The sequence below is a fragment of the Spermophilus citellus genome (assembly GCF_964194105.1).
Source record: "Spermophilus citellus genome assembly, chromosome: 7".
NCBI classification, from domain to species: Eukaryota; Metazoa; Chordata; class Mammalia; order Rodentia; family Sciuridae; genus Spermophilus; species Spermophilus citellus.
In genome coordinates, this window is record NC_138188.1 from 162,850,875 (window position 1) to 162,863,152 (window position 12,278).

General features: G+C 44.1%; 1 protein-coding gene across 1 annotated transcript in view; it reads left to right on the top strand.

Moving 5' to 3' along the window:
* Window positions 1–12,278, top strand: part of SLC37A1 (solute carrier family 37 member 1) — a gene marked incomplete at its 3' end in the record, with an annotated part of 66,881 nt that overhangs the window by 1,527 nt on the left and 53,076 nt on the right. The window lies entirely within an intron of this gene.

Sequence of the window (12,278 nt, forward strand, 5' to 3'; positions counted from 1 at the left end):
ATGCTATGTATGCAAGGTATACACAGAATGATTTGATATACGTAACATACACGTGTACTGAATACCACAGATTAGCACATCCATTACCACCCACAGTAACCGTTTGTGTTTAAGTGTGTATAGGGAGCGATGAGGGCATTTAAAATCTGCTCTGTTCTCAAATTTCAAGTAAACAAATGCATCATCATTAAACACAGTCACTATTCTGGACATTAGATACCCGAGCATATTCATTTTATAGCTGAAAGTTTATGCCTTTTGACATCTCCACATTTTCCCCATGCCCCAGCTCCTGGCAACAACCATTCTGTAAGTTTGACTCTTTCTACATTCTAAAATGCTATGGTTTGAATGTCTTCAAAATTCAGGTTTGCCAATGTGACAGTGTGTTGGTCAGATTTCTGTCTCTGTGACACAGTGCCTGAGATAGTCAACTTAATTGACTCAGTTTCAGAGGTTTCAGTACATGGTCAGTTGGCTTGTTGCTTTTGGGCCTGTGGTGGCATAGTACATCATGGCAGGAGTGCATGACAGAGGAAAATGCTCACCTCAGGGCAGCGGGAGAGGAGGGAGAGAGGAAAGGGCCAGGGACTCAATATTTTTTTCAAGGACATTGCAGGCCCTACATCTTAAAGGTTATACAACCTCCCAAAAGCATCAGGCTGGTGACAGATCCTTTAACACAGGGAGGTTGGGAGCAGTCTAAATAGCAGCAGATAGTACTAGGTGGTGATTAGGCCCCAGTGGCCTTTCCTCAGGAGCAGGATTCAGGCCCATACCCAGGAGGCTTCTCACAGAGTCCCGCTGGCTTGCCCCCCTGCCCTTCTGCATCTGTCCCCTTTGTCCCTGTCCATTCATCATGTGAGGACCCAGGAAGAAGGCCCTCACTGGAGGGCGTGGCTTTGAGCTTGGACTTCCTACCTTCAGGACTGGGAAAATACATTTCAGTTCTTTACATGTTTCCCAGCATTTTGTTACAGCAGCACAAAGGCACTAGCACACATAAAAGCGAAATCATTGTCTTTCTGTTTCTGGATTATTTCACTTAACATCATGTCCAACAGCTGAATTCAGGGATTTTTTTTTTTTTTTGTACCAGGGATTGAACTCAGGGGCACTCAACCACTGGGCCACATCCCCAGCCCTATTTTGTATTTTATTTAGAGACAGGGTCTCACTGAGTTGCTTATCACCTTGTTTTTGCTGAGGCTGGCTTTGATCTAGCAATCCTCCTCCCTCAGCCTCCCAAGCAGCTGGGATGACAGGTGTGCACCACCACTCCTGGCAGGATTTTCTTTTTTATGGCTAAATAGTATGCATATAGTCATCTATTGCTGGACCCTTTGGTTGTTTATCTCAGCTATTGTAAACAGGGTTGCAGCTGACATGAAAGCAGACTCACTTTGGCATACTGACTTCAGTTCCTTTGGATATATGCCTGGAAGCGAGATGCTATGTTGCATGAAAGTTCTGGTTCTAATCTTTGGAGGAGCGTCTACATGGCTTTCCATGGTGAATTCGTTGTGGCAGTATGTATCAACGCTGCAATCTATTTTAATTTTTATTCTAAGTGTTTGCTCCCTTCTCACTGCAGCTCCTATTGGTCCTTCAGATGGGATGTGCTGGCCGTGCCTCATGTACTTTAGCCCACATTTATCACAGGCACCCCGCTCTGGCTTCAGTGATAGACGTCCATGTGGTTGTCTGGTTTCCAGAACCTAAGGAGCCAAGCTGCCGTCCTCATCTCCCCCATGGCACTCAGAAGTGCAGAGCAAGTGCTCAGCCACGGCCACAATACCTGTCCACAGGGCCTTTAGATCTCTGCTCAGATAGAAATAAGGAAAGGATCCCAGGTTTGCTTTCTGACTGAGCTACATTCCCAGCTCTTTTTATTAATTAATTTATTTATTTTTATTTTGAGACAGAGTCTCACCAATTTGCTTAGGGCCTCAATAAGTTGCTGAGGCTGGCCTTGAACTTGCCATCCTCCTACCTCAGCCTTCTGAGTTGCAGGGATGACCAGTGTGTGCCACTGTGCCCAGCTGTGTTAATTTTTATGCCAATGTTCATTAGCACTAATGTACTTAAGGGTAAGCAGACACTGAAGTTTCTAGAAATATATGGACATGTGGATTCTTAGATGCAAGTAGGTATATTAGTTGTCTGGAGATCATAGCTCCAATAAAATTGGCAACCAACAAGGAAGAAGTAACCAGGTACCCACACACACACCTCCCTGAGGTATGCAGGTCAACAATAGGATTTTTTTTATTTGCTTTACTTTTTCATGTTGCTGGGATAGAACCCAGGGCTTCTTGCAGACTAGGCGAGTGCTCCCTGCTGAGCTGCTCCCTCAGACCTGACGGAAGGGTATTGAAGCAAATGTCAAGAGAGAGAGATAAATCATTTTTCACACAGGAAGTGGGATTATTCAGTAATGCCACAGCCAGTAGGGCAAACAGTGGTGGAAGTCAGCCAGCATGGAGACAAGATGGCAGAAACTTGGCACATATGGCACACTGGGGGACAACCCAAGCACATACCCATGACACAGTGTCTGGCACAGAAAAAGTGCCCAGCCAACATGTGTTCCAGAATAAATGTTAGACATTATTTTGCAACAGAGCTGCGCTTTATGCAGCCCTTAGAAAAGGCAAAGAAAGGAAAGTATAAAATATTTTTATTCTTCTTGTTTATGATCTTGTTTACTCTCATTCTTCTTCAATCATACTTCGTTTTCCAGGTGCTCTCTTTGGATATCAGTTACTTAACTACATTTGAATATTTATGTGGCTCACACACCAAGGGGTTATATCAGGAAATCCAAAAGAAAATACAAAGCCGTTTGGGGCAAATTCCACATTAATCCCCAAAGTTAAAAAGCAATGACCAAGACTGTGGTGCCTCGTGGCTGAGCTAGTCCTTCATTTTAAAGTGGACATGGAGGCTGAGGTGTGGCTAAGTGGTAGAGTGCTTGCCTAGCATGTCCAGGGCCCTGATCCCAGCACCACAGAACAAACAAATAGAATGGGCATAATGAATAAAGTTGGTTCTCTCTTGATGTTATGGGGCAGACCGCTCTGAAAACACCAAGCCCATTTTGTCCGAATTGGAGAGTCTTTATTTAGCCAGCCTTTATTTAGCTGCTCCCTGCAGGACCCATAACTGTCTCTGCAAGGAACAGCCCAAGCCTGAGCATTTCAGGGTATTTAAAAGCAAAAACTGCGTCCAGGTAGGCATAGCAGCAAGCAGGCAAGCAGGGGTACAGAAGCTGAGCTGAGCCATTAGTGAAACACTGCAGGGGGCACATTGGTATTGCCCACGGGACTTCCACAGTCATAACAGAAGGGAAGTGGGTCAAATGACCCTAGCTGAGTGCAAATTAAAGGATGTTACTAATGTCTAGATAATCAATTTCTGACAGGGTACATTGCCAAGAAAAATGGGAACCAAAAAGAGAACAACTTTACATTGTGTAAGGATTGCCATTTTGTGTTGCCAAACATGTTATGCTAATCAACTATTGGTAGGTTCAGAGGTCGGGTGTTCCCACGGGAGAAGTGTTTCTTATAAGACAGGGTAAAATGGAGTCTGGTCCATATACCTGGCCTACAGCACTACATACAGCACCTACTACATACTGCACCCCCACTTGGTTCTGCAGTGATGGTGCACCTTCCCGGCCTCAGGATGAGTCGGGTCCCCTGAGAAAAGGGCAGGGAGGAGCCGGCAAACTGAGCCACTGTGCACTGTTTTCCCAGAATAAGGCTCACCCTGCCCACTTTACAGGAGGGCCCTGAGGATCGGATAAGACTACTGAGGATCAAAGTGTCCTGGAATTCCTCTAGAGAGTTAGTGTGTTTCTGTAGAAAAGTAATGTGCATGCTTAAGTCTTCTGTCACACGTGATGCATACAAAAGGATACCTGTTCACACACGCTGGTGACGTGGCAAAGTGTACTGTGAACACAGAGACCACTGCCCAGGTGCCTGGGTGGTCAGAGGGATGAAGTCACTTGAGCCCCTACATGCCTGCATCTTTGTCCACATCCCCATGCACCTGTAAAGAAGCCAGCTGAACAGAGCTGGGGTGGGTGACTCGGCCAGTGGGGAGGAACAGCAAGACTGAGTGCAGAGGACCACAGGCTTCCTGGCGTGGCCGGGCACCAGCACCCAGTGCTCAGCTCCCTGCTCCCAGGCCCCCTGTGAGGTATATTTCTTCTTTGAAAATTAGACGGGTAAAGCAGCCTCTCCTATGAGTTAGTTTGTCTTTCCTTGATCATTTTGAGAACGATGCTTATTCTCCATCTGTGGTTAACTGCTGCTAATTATTTATGTCACTTTCTCCAGCTCTCCTCATAGATTCTGCCTCTTTCTGAAATGCAGTTCCCTGTCTCTCTACCTGGTGAGCACGTCCTCACCTTAATACCTGGCCACCTGGAAGCTTCCTGGGCACGCCTTTCCTGGCTGTGTCCAGCTCTGCTGGCCCTGCTTCCGGCTGGGCTCTGTTGTGCTCCCTAAGTTGCCGTGGTCTGTTTCCGGGTCAGCCTCTTTTTACACCTCCAGGTTTAAGGGCTGCACTCCACAGTTAGCCTAAAGCCTGGCCCATAGCAGATGCTCACATCATTCAGAATTACTGAACGCACTCAGGGAAGTGGGAATGCCCGCTTATCCCTCACCATCGTCATGGGCCTTTACTTAGAACATGTCAAAAGTCACCAAAGTTTCTTAGAAGACTAGTGTTTCACTCTAAGGATATACCAGAATCATTTTGACTCAGCATTGCACATAAGAATGAATGAAAAAGTTCAATAGAAATTTGAAGAATGTTACTTAAGGAAATTATATTCCATATTACTTTTAAGAAAACATTATCTCAAGAGTCTTTTCTCTTTATTTCATTCATTCATGTCTCAGGCGACGACCAAAAGCACTTCCGCAGCTGTGTACTGCTGCTCCCCTCCTCCTGGGGCTGCAGCCTACCTGCTTGTTTGAATCATCTTTCTTTCTCCAGGTTTCTTTCTTAGAGACCTAATTGCTAGGACAAGCCTCTAAGCAGTTGTAGACCAAACAGTCGTCGAGAATGCTAAACCAGTCATTTCTCTCTCCCTGTACCAAGAAGAGAGCCGGGATGGTTCTAAACTGGGCTGGTAGTTTTAGGTTTCCTGAGAGCTCACCATCTGAGCTCTGAGCTCCTGTGCTAAAAAGAGAACCTGACTGATATCTTCTCGGGCCACACTGAGCCCCTGGCAACCACATCCGGTAATACAGTAACAAGTTAGTGCTATTTATGACACAAAGGACAAGCTTTCAGTTCAGAGAACATAGAAGAGTTTCCCAAGCAAACACAAATTCAAGTGTAAAAACATGCATTTGTTAAACAAGGTAAGATGATCTCATTTAGAATAATTGTGATTCACCAGGATAATTGTATTCCTTTGATTAGTTCCCTTAATATGTGCAAAATATATATTCCTGAAAATAACAGTTCAAAAAGACATGTTCTTTTTAATCTTAAAGTGCTTAAGTTTTTGTTGGTTTTTTTTTTTATTTAAAACTTGAAAAATTTTCACATTATAGACTTGGGGGGATCTCTACATTATGGGATTTGGGGCCCACTGTAGACTTGTTATCAACACGATTGTGAGTCCCTAGAGAACGGGGACCTATCATATTTGTCTTTGTGACAGGAACAGGGTCTCACAGATGAAGCCCCGAGTGACCCTGCCTTAGAGAAGCTGGGGCACAGAGTTAAGGATTGTTCTCAGTGACGGTCAGGGCTGGAGCTGGGCAGCCGTGGCTGCGAGCAGGAGGGGACCTCTGCCTTGGGTGTGCTGGTGAGAGTGGGTGCTGTGTCCAGGCCTGGTTCAGCATCAGTACCTCTCAACCTAAGGTGGTCTTGCTGTGTGTTCCCATAAGCGCTCCTTCACTCGCCATCGGAAGGATAGCTGTGAAGGAATCGTGGCACATGGCAGGCAGACTTGACTCTACGCCAGCTGACCCAGCCTTACAGGATTAATGCTACAGACTGTGGTGGGGTGTCTCTGACTCTATTTTCAAGGAGAAATGGCAAATCAATAAAAGAAGCTGATAAAAGGGACTTTGTAGTTCCCTCCCTCCCCCAGCTCCAAATTGTGCATTAGATCACATTTTTCTATTAATTTGCTGCACTTTGCAGTTACTAGAGTGTCACAAGCGTTTATAAGTGATTCACAGTTCCCATAGCACCCTTGTGACTGTTGGTTCAATAACAAGTATTTATGGAGAGTCCCTGGTGAGTTGGGCAGGCTCAGGTGGTAAGGACTCGCTGAAGAATGAAACAGGTAAAGACACTGTGAAGCTCACTTCTCCTCCCAGCAAGCCCAGGAGGCCACAGCAGGAAAACTGGTGCTTAGGAGAGTAGGTGACTTTCCCAGGGTCCCAGAATACTAAGTCTGGAGTCTGAATTTGAACCTGCAACTTTAAATTCTAAATCCTGTGCTTTTTTTTTTTTTTTTTTTTTGCTAGATCACTATACACTGGATCATAACTGATATTCAAAAAGATCATCTTTTGTGTGTGTGTGTGTTGCTGAGGCTCAAACCTAAGGCTTTATGTATGCTAGGCTCAAAAAGGTAATCTTAAGTGATATTAAAGAAAATACATTCTATTCAATAAGTTTATCTATTATTGAATTGTAACAGTCTATTTTTAGAAAGGATTTCAGTTGTAAGGATGAAAACTAATGGTTACAGTCATAGGAATTAAAAGTAAGTGGCCCCAAACTTCCCATGACTCATGAGTGCCAAGGTCATCGGCGTAGCCTCACACTAGTGAGTAGGGCAGGGTCAACTGGCTAAGCTCAGAGTCTGGCTTCACCGTCAAAGTCACCCTCTCCCAGACTCCAGGTTGACAGGGAAAAGATGGGCAATCCTGATAGGCTCTCAGGTTTGGGGAGAAGGTCATGAGATGGCGTTCTCCCACCAGGCTGTGTGCCTGCTGTATCAAGTGGAAGTGCCCTCTCCAGAAGTCATCAAATAGGCCCACGTGGCTCCCCAGTTGAACTGAAGAATATGGGCCTTTTTCAAAAACCTCATAAAAGCTGTGTGCAGTGGCACCTGCCTGTAACCCCAGGAACTCGGGAAGCTGAGGCAAGAGGATAGAGTCCAAAGCCAGCCTCAGGAGATTAGCAAGGCACTTAGCAACTCAGCGAGAGCTTGTCTCTAAATAAAATATTTTTAAAAGGGCTGGGGATGTGGCTCAGTGGCTAAGCACCCCTGGGTTCAAACCCCAGTATAAAAATTGTTCAACTCATAAAACTCATAAAAATTGTTCAACTTGGCTAGGCATCCTGGTGCATGCCTGTAATCCCAGCAACTCAGGAGGCTGAGGCAGGAGGATCTCAAGTTCAAAGCCAACCTCAGCAACTTAGTGAAGCCCTGACTTGAAATACAAAATCAAAAGGACTAGGGATCTGGCTCAGTGATTAAAAAAACTGTTCGACATTCTTATTGTGTTCACATGCACTAGTTCAGCTGCAATAATGGCTTCTTAATTGACCAGTCATTTTCTATTTCCATGTCCCTAATCTCATACTACCTATAGGCTAAAACTGAAGAGCATTACAGCAGATAGGTTCAGGCAACAAGTCGTCCTGGCATGGAGTTTGAGCTCAGAGGGATTCTTCACCAAAGGAAGCATTAAGCCCCTGAATGGGATCAATCCTTTGTACACACCCTGCCGGGGGCCTGCCCCGGCGGGGTCCAGGGAGTCCGGAAGGAGGAGTGGCGTCGGCGAAATGATGAGACAGGAGTCGTTCCCTTTGAGCAATCTTCAGAGAGAGAGCTAAAGCAGCTTTTCTCTGGGTCCCCTTTTTATTACAATTTTTCTCATCATTATAGATTCACAATACGTCATTGATTATATAACTTAAAACTTTGCCAAGACATGACATTTCCTTAACCATGATTGAGAGCACACCGATCTACATTCTTCCAGGATATGACCCCCAGCCATACAATCATCAAAGTACAGATTCATCAATAAAACATGTCACCAATTTACATCCTTCAGATTTTCCCAAGATTTACTATTTTTCCCAAGATGTTATTTCCTTATTAACTAATGTCAAACTACGTAACCAGACTCTAAGTCATACTCATGCCTCCTGTGAGAAACATAAGCATGAAAATGCAAAGTCCCAATTACATAAAAAAGGGTCTCATGGTTTCGGTTACCCACCAACCAGTGTGGCTTTGCCAGCATTCATCCTCACTGTGACCCTGTCAAGACAGTGGGAGAGCGGCTTTGCCAACACTTTTTCTCACTGTGACCCTGTCAAGACAGTGAGTGGGGGATCGCCTTCACCAACACCCCACTTCAGTGAGGAGCCAGGTACTTCCAGAAGCCCTGGGGTGCTCTTGTGACACGACTTCACCACACTGCAGAGGAAACACAAGGTAGTCTTCTGGAAGACATTGCCAAAGGGTCTTAGAAACTAGAAAATCTGCCCTACCTATCTTATAAGTAGCTTAGCAAAGCCACCGCTGCAATGTGACTGACTCCTCATTATTTCAGGACACTTGCAACTCTCCTGTCTCTAAAATATGTCCCTAACTTAGGTATTAGTGCTAAAATTCTCCATCTAAACACCCATCAGTTATTTTACATTCGTGTTTATTTTTATTTTTTTTTTAAATACATATGGTTCTAAAACCAAAATCTCAAATATCACAGCAAATATTTGACTTCACCCTTTAACGCCCCTGTCTCATTCTCCAACCACTTTCCACTCTTTTGCCCTTGCTTCTCTTCCCTACACGCTTCTAGATGGCACAGGTACGCTACAGTTTTATGTGTGCTTGTACATGTGCACATCTTGTTTTGGAGGTGAGAGCTGGCTCTCTCACGTCCCCTGACACTTTCCCTGACCCAGTGGGACCATAGATCTATCCCACTTGGGTTGACTGTGTGAATGTTGTTCATGCCATCACCTATCTATGTCCTTCTTATCAACGAGGACAATCCTTTGGAGGGAAATAGCACTTTCACCTGTGAATCAGCTGGGGTGTGAATCAAGAGTACTACCAGGGGTGGTATGGCATGAGGCTAGGGGTGTGGACACTCTCCTGTCTGGGCCATCTGGGACTGGGCAGGCCTGCTTCTCCATACCCAGTCATGTTGCTGGATTGGGAGATAGCTCCTCTGCATATAGCCTCTTGCCAGCTCTGTACCCATGGCCTAGTATGACGCCTGCAATATAGAGCATGCTTCATCACGGGAGGCCTTTCATTCTGTTCACTACCAATAACATCAGTGACTGAATGTGCATCATCTTTATTCAACAATTAGTGTACCACACTGCTAGAACTCTTGCTTCTTGATCTGGGAAGATAAAATGGGTCCCTCTTCTGCACATTAAGTAACCAGGTTCTGATTTTCCTTTCCTTCTCTCCCTAATGGTCTTTAATGCTTCAATGCTCTCTTAGCACAAGGCATTTTTCTCAAGTTCTGAAACCCAGTGTTCTCGGGCTGCCTGCAGGGCGGCTGCTGTTCCCCGTCAGACCCGGCTTGCCATTGGCCTTGTCTTGGCCCTTCTGAGGAGTGTGCTCCTCACCTGCATGGCATGTGCACCATGTTTGGGGGTTAAAATACTGAAGAAAAACTATGGGACTGAAGTCATTATCCAGCCAACCAAGATAGGTGTGATGTGACCCCCCAGGAAGAACAGAGATAGATAAGGGGCATAGCGCTTATTTAAGAAAATTATGACAGAAAACTAACAAAATCTAGAGATGGAAATGTACATTCAGATCCATAAGTACTATAGAACCCCAAATAGACAAAATATCAAGTAACTTCCACCAAGACACATAATCAAATTCTTAAAAGTCAGAGGCAGAGACATTTTTGAAAGCAGCAAAAGAAAAGCAATTTGTTACACACAGGAAAGATTACATACATAAGATTATCAACATATTTCCTAGAAAAAACCTTACAGGCCAGGCCGGGGTAGGACGATATATAATTAAAATTCTGAAGGAGAAAGATCCTGCTGGTCAAGACCATTATCCTCAGCAAGAATGTTCTAGAGAAATGAAGATTTTCCAAGACAAAAGCTGTGGCAGTTTATCACCATGGGACCTATATTTTGTCTCTTTTTTTGTTGTTGTTTGTTCTTCAATATAAAACATTCAATGTTTAAAAAAAAAAACTGTCAGGGCTGAGGTTGTAGCTCAGTGGTAGAGCACTCACCCAGCACAGAGACAAAGAAGGTCATTATAAAATGATAAAGGGATTATTGAATCAAGAGGATATAATTGTAAATATCAAAACACCCAAATTATAAAGCAAATATTAACAGAATTCAAGAGAGAGATAAATAGCAACAAAATAATGGCAAGAGTCTTTCAACACCGGATAGACATCCAGACAGAAGCCAAGGACACAGCACTAGGCCAAGAGAACCTAGCAGACATACAGAACATTCCATCCACCAGCGGCAGAATACATATTCTTTTCCAGTATACAGAGAACATTTTCTACAATAGATCATGTTAGGTTACAAAACAAGTCTTAGCAAATTTAAGATGGAAATCTTACCAAAATATCTTTTCCAACCACGATGGAAATCAATAGTAGAGTAAAAATTGGAAAATAAATACTACACCCTCCATCAACCAATGGGTCAGAGAAGAAATCAAAGGGAAGTTAAAAAAAAAAACCTCTTGAAACAAGTGAACATGAAAACAGCACACCACAACTTCTGGGATACAGCAAAAAGAGTACTCAGAGGGCAATTCATAAAGGAAATCTGGATGGATTACTATCCAGCCTTATGGGGGAGAAAGGGAAATCTTGTCATTGTCTACAAGGTAGATGAATGTGAAGGACATTATGTTAGACACAATAAGTCACCACAGAAAAAACATAAAGACTACAAATCTCACTTCTACAGGAAATCTAAAAACATCAAACTCCTGGGAGCAGAGAGCAGAGTGAGGGTCACCAGGGTCAAGACATGGGGACAATGGAGAGGGAGCAGTCAAGCAGCACAGATTTAATTCAGTGGTTTAACAAACAGCCCAGGGACTGGGTGGTACCCTACTGTACACTTGAAATGTGAGACCTTCAGCATTCTCACCGCAAAAAAAAAAAAAAAAAAAAAAAAAAAAAAAAAAGAAAGAAAGAAAAGAAAAGAAAAGAAAAAGAAAGAAAGAAAAAGAAAAGAACTGTGAAGCCATGGATATATCACATCAGCTGGTTTATGGGATTGTTTCTTAGCTTATGGTGATTGTTTCTTAACAGCAACCTCATGTACACCGTAAATGTATACGGTTTTTATTTGTTAGTTTTACCTCGGAAAAACTTTTAAAAAGCAAAAACTGACGCAATGATGAGGACCTCCCAAGTGGTCTTGAGCTTGTGTAAACCTTTCAAGCATAAAACCCAACATGGTCATGGGGACACTCCCACGTCTTCATTACCAAATATAAAATGTGTTATTTGGAAGTTTTGCACACGCCATCTCCTTTAAATATATTTTATATGCTGCTTACAATCACATAAAAGATTAATATAAAATTTGATGTTTATTAACATTTAATCTTTATTGGATCATAAGGTTAATATTTTCAGCCAATATTCTGCATGGGCCTTCAGTTCCCCTCTGGTTCCAGTGCGCCATGCAACTAGGGTCATTTTTTTCTGAAGGAAGATGTGACAACCTCAGGACAACCTGTCCTGGGTCACATTGCATTCATGTGGTTAGCAATCATGGATGAGTGCCTTCTGACCCAGGAGGGGACGCCAGGCATCTCCCCAGGCCCTTCTAGGGGCAGGAGATAGATTTATGAGAAACTAATGCCAATCCATGAGGTTTGCTCAGTGTTTCGACTGGGTGGAGGAGAAGCTGGCATCAGGAGGGCCAGAGCAGAGACAAGAAAGTGTGAAAAGCACATGCTTTGGGATCTGAAGAGCTTTGAGCAAGACAAGAGTCAGCTGCAGAAGTGGTTTCAGGCCGTCCTGGGTGTGGAATAGCTGGAGGGTTATTAATTAGGTAGACAAGATCACATTTGGCTTTCAGGGGTCTTGCTTTTCGGTGCCTCCCAGTCCTGTGGCCAGCCTCAGGGCTAGCACGGGCCTGCAAGGGAGGCGGGTTTTATACACAGTGACAGAGAAGCCCTGATCAGAGCCAGTGACCTGTGCCAGGAGTGGGGAGATGACTTGAAAGAGACATGAGAGTCAGGTTGTGCTGGTTTGGTGCCCACTAGGAATGGAGTAAGGAAGGAGAACTGGGAG